The sequence below is a fragment of the Xenopus laevis genome, chromosome 8L (genome assembly GCF_017654675.1).
Source record: "Xenopus laevis strain J_2021 chromosome 8L, Xenopus_laevis_v10.1, whole genome shotgun sequence".
NCBI classification, from domain to species: domain Eukaryota; kingdom Metazoa; phylum Chordata; class Amphibia; order Anura; family Pipidae; genus Xenopus; species Xenopus laevis.
Window position 1 is genome coordinate 58,507,371 of NC_054385.1, and position 5,490 is coordinate 58,512,860.

Consider the following 5,490-nt stretch of genomic DNA (forward strand, 5'->3'; position numbering starts at 1 on the left):
TATTCATGAAACTGCGAAAAAATGGTGAAACTCATTGAAGTCAATGGCCATCAAATTTTTCTTTTGTTCGTGACAATTTTTCTCCCTCCAAATGCATTTAAGTCAATGGGCGTTTTTTTCTTATGTTGACTTCTTTATTCATATGCATTAAAGTCAATGGGAGTTTCTTCTTGTCGCGACTTTTTTTGTCCAAATGTACTTATCAATGGGCATTTTTTCTTATGGCTGTTTTTTCTCCCTGCAAATTTTTTGTTGAGGCAAATTTTTGCCGCAGTTTCGTGAAAAAAAATCCCCGTGGAAATTGTCCCCGTTGGCCATCCCCGCGTGGCAAAAATGCCCCCGTAATCCCTGGATCGCCAGGCATTCAGGCAGCCAGCTTTGTTTGCAGGTCCTTCGAAACAGAAGACTGCGCTATGCCAACTGGCCAATCAGGAAGCACCACACAACACAAGAATCAAAGCACTACATTCGATTCATTGCAATTGCAAAACCTGAAATACCTCCCTCATTGGCTAATTTGCAATGTGATGAAGGACTACCAAATGTCTCCTGTCTGATCCCCCCTCTGCCCCCTCCTGCTGCACAGAACAGCTTTCAACTACGGACTGAGGAAAGGAATGCTGCAATACAGCAGCAGCACCGCTCGGCTCACAGAGATGGCTGACATGGCATCAGAGAATTCCAAGTGAAGGGATCAAAGTGATAGGCAGGTCAGACTCTGCCCCAGAGTAAAGTTTATCTGCTTGACCTTTCCATTATTGACTGATTTTCCCTCCACATCGCACAGGCACATAGGCCACATCTATAGTGTTGTATATAAAGAAGGTTTTCACTTATTGTCACCTCTGCTGTAAGTGCCTCTATCACTCAAAATAATATAGTGACTGTGTTGAAGCATTATTCATGAAATTACCTCTCTGCCATCCGACTATTTGAGTTCTGGGGGTATTTATACATGAAATAATCTCTGTGCCATCCTACTATGAGTTCTGATGGCATTATACACAGAATTGCCACTGCGTTCGTTCATATATTCACAGAGGGTGTATTTGTAAAATGGGGAGTGGTTAGTGGGTGTTACACAGTTACACAGTGGGTGTGGCCTACAAAATTTGCCGCCTTTTCCTACCCTGTCCCCGGATTTCACTCTGGAAAATTCAGTCACCTTACACTAGCTAGAAATAGAAACTTCTGTTATATTTTTTCCTTCAACCACTATTCTTCCTATCTGAGGCTGGCTTCCTATCCTGTGAATTCAACCACAGCCTTGGACATGGTTTCTCTGGATACACTGTAAAAAGTGTCAGTTTTCATGCTATATTGCCCTACTACACAGTCGCCAAGAATCTCTTATTTTCCTGTTGACTAATACAGAAAATTTAATATATACAACACATGCAAAGATTTTCGTTCTGCACAATATAAGCCATGGATACAAGCTATTGCTGAAATAAAACATAAGCAGTGCCTCTACAGGAAGTTTGCATTATTTTGTCCACTACCTGTTATTAAGGAACCTGTTATATAAGGAACAGTAACACTAAAACAAGTGCTTCAAAAGCAATGCAAATACAATGTACTGCTCTACTGCACTGGTACAACTGTTATGTTTGCTTCAGATACTTTAGTTTACATAAAAATGCTGCTGTGTAGCCATGGGGGCAGCCATTCAAAGCTGAAAAAGTAGAAAAGGCACATGTCAAAACACAGATAACAGGTAAGCTCAGTAGTATACAATGGGATTTTTCAGAATCTATCTGTAATCTACTGTGTTGTGCTTGAATGGCTGCCCCCATGGCCACACAGCAGCTTATTTATATAAACTATAGTTATGTTTTTGAAATAAACACACCAGTTTTATCAGTGCAGGGCAACACTACATTTTATTGTTTTCCATTAAAACGCTTTAATTTTTTGGTATTACTGTTCCATTAATTATTGACTTGTCCTGCTAATATGATGAAATACACCTATACCCCCAAAATGAATACTTAAGCAACAGATAGTTTATATCAAATTGAATGACATATTAAAGAATCTTACCAAACTGGAATATATATTTACATAAATATTGCCCTTTTACATCTCTTGCCTTGAACCACCATTTCGTGACTCTATCTGTGCTGCCTCAGAGATCACCTGACCAGAAATACTACAACACTAACTGTAACAGGAAGAAGTGAGGAAGCAAAAGGCAGAACTCTGTCTGTTAATTGGCTCATGTGACCTTACATGTGGTTTGTATGTGTACACAGTGAATCTTACGATCTCAGGGGGCGGCCCTTATTTTTTAAAATGGCAATTTTCTATTTATGATTACCCAATGGCACATACTACTAAAAAAGTATATTATTATGATAATGGTTCATTTACATGAAGCAGGGTTTTACACATGAGCTGTTTTACTCAGTACCTTTTAATAGAGACCTACATGGTTTGGGGGGTATAGTTTTCCTTTAATTTACCTTTCATTTTTATTTAGTAAATAAGGTGTCACATATCCTGGTCACTTGACTGAAAGCATCTGGCTAAAAAACTTAGCAACTGTTAATACAAAAAATAGTACTATCCCCCACTTTGCCTTTAATCATATGTATTGTAATGACTAAGCTCTATAGTTAGTATAGGTATGGGTATATAGAATTTATGTGAAAGTATGGAGGGGTGTGTGTATGGATGCTGGGTTTTCATTTGGAGGGGGTTGAACTTGATGGACTTTGTCTTTTTTCAACCCAATTTAACTATGTAACTATGTAACTATGTATTGGTATTGAAATCCTTTATCTCGATATAAAAAGTCACAATGGGGGAGATTATCCTGTAAAACCCACACAGAACCAATGCATTGATCAGAAGATGCTTTTCCAAGAAAATGAAAGTAAAACAATAGGCACCAGTCTTTTATATGAGGCCTGATCAGGATTATGACCACTATACAGTTTATGACTTTACAGTGATGCTGGTATAACATGACTTAACATTTTTAGGACCATGACTTTGTGAAGAAAAATACTACTTTTTTAATGTGAAGAAAAATACTAGTTTTTTTAAATTGCATGCCTCTGCAAAATTTATAATGAATATAATTATAGATATGAAAATATCTATCTGGGTAAACAAATGGCAGAAAATGCTGGTCAGTTCCTGAACTGGTTGCTTTTGTATTGTCCCTGAAGCTGTTTTGGAAACAGCTAAAAAGCTTGTTGCATAAAACCATGTGAGCTTTTTATTTTTAACAGTAACAGTGCCCTTAACAGTGCATGAGATTAGGGATCTTTAAGTACTTTGTGTGCACAAAGAGCATCAGGGAACTGGTCAACTTTGGTTACTATGTACACACTATTTGACTTTCATTCTTCAGGTAAACCCATATTATCGGACAATATTTCTGTTTTCCACACAGCGGCCAATAATGTTTGAAGTACCATTCAGCAGGCAAAAGTATCAGGTACACCATGTTCCCATTTGCCTAGTAGGGAAATGTAGAGTAGCCCGGTTGCAAAAAGAAATCTTCTTCCGAAATTAAGAATTACCAACAGAGGCCTGATTGTTTGTTGTTGCAATATGAACTATTGTTTGCCTAGTTTTGCATTTTCATCTAAGTAGATGAAGAACTTGATATGCTCACTGCTTTCCTGAATTACAAGATACCACAACATTAGTAGTAACTCAGTCTCAAGGTATGGCCAAAGCTCTGTCTAATTACCATCCTAACAAAAATATATGTTGCTTTGAACTCTTATGCAGCTACATTCATGGAACATAAAATATGGGGAAAATTGTATTTTTTAAATCAGTTATAGTCTTTAATTTATCTTGGGAAGAGCAGCTCATTGGCTACTGTTACTGTTACAGTCAACTGGGTGTATCTTGTGGAGCTTATTAAAACATTAAGTTAAAACATCACATTTATTCCAAGTCTTTAGTACTTCAAACTGACTATTCTTATACATATGCTTTGGAATTGGAAGACAAAATACTCTTCTAGATAACTGCAGAAACTGGAAGCGTTTATCCTCATAAAGCTGTTTACCCCAAGTTTCAGAATCATTATTGTTTGTCTCCTCCATAGTGTTCTAACATTTGTGCGCCCATGGTAAATGAATCCTAAAATTGATCGGAGGTGTTGAAGAGGAATAGATGATTAAAGTCCTGTAAAATCACAGATTTAAGTCTGGATTATGTAGCTCAATTAGATAGACCAAGAAATGCTATGCCTTCTGTGATATAACACTGCCTCACACTGAGGGGCTGATTTACTAATGCTTGTGCCTCTGGGTTTGAGCAATCCGGTACTAAAATCACTTGTGAGTTCCCAAACGCATGTATGGTTTTTGCATCCAAATACCCTGGCTTGTTGATGCACTTTTTTTTCTCGCTGAAAAAAAAACCCACTCGGGGAAAAAATGATCATTAACAAGCCAAGGCATTGTTTGATGCAGAAACCATGTGTGAGTTTACGAAGTACTGAATGGCTTGAGTAAATGCTTTAGCATGACTGCCATTTTATTTTTCTATTATCCTTTCCTTTGTTTTAAATATTAGTGAAATACACTAGTTTTTTATTTCTTGAAGCCCGTGCTTCATGTCAGCAGTGCAGCAGCTCCAGCCTAATTGCAAGAGAGTATAAACATTTCTCAATCACCTAGCCAAAAGGCCCGGCTAAGAAAGTGCAAAAGAAAGTGATCCGATGCTCTTAAAATGCCAGTGCTTCATGGTGACCCACCAGTGTTCATCTGGCACCCCAGGTTTGCAAGGCCTGGGGCACAATCAGGCTTCAGTTTCTTGACCTAGCCCTTTGGCCTGAGGATCAAGTGCCTCTCTTCCACCTCAATGGATGGATACACATAGATGCACCCTTATCTAGATGCACCCCATCCACCTCAGCGAAGATACTACACTTGATCTTAGCCAAAAGGCAGAGAAGTGATATTGTATATACAATGCTCTTTTTTGTAGTCTGACATCTTCTGAAATGATAAAAAGAAATTGTCAGTGGAGACCTGAGCATTCTGCAGGGACACTTACGGATATCTGACTGCTTTCATCTGAGCAAGACAGCAGAGGACTCAGAAACCAAAAATATAGGCGCTCACACATGAACTAAATAGAGAACAGCATGCATAGTTGATATCCAGGCCTGAGGTCAGGGCTGATGGCAATCATTGGAGTCATTATCTAGACCTATAATTAGGACAAACAGATAGTATGACTAATGACAGGGAGGACTCTAGCATATTTTACAGATGTCAGCGTACACAATGATCTAGAAACCAAATCACAAGGGTGTGTAGACAAGTAAGAATCTCATTAGGATTGCATTAGCTCAATTTGGCCCACCCCTATGCCTTTTTGCGCTGTTTTGTACAATTGAAATTGCTATTTCACTATGTTGGGATATCATGTCACACACAAAAAGACCCACTTCTAGCTTTTTACAATTATATCTGATCAAAGACATTGACAATATCGTAGTAGAAGTAGAAGTTA

At 38.2% G+C, this 5,490-nt stretch overlaps 1 pseudogene; it reads right to left on the reverse strand.

The window, feature by feature from the left end:
- Positions 1–4,832: 4,832 nt before the first annotated feature.
- On the reverse strand, positions 4,833–4,931 carry LOC121397441 (annotated as a pseudogene).
- Positions 4,932–5,490: the final 559 nt, after the last annotated feature.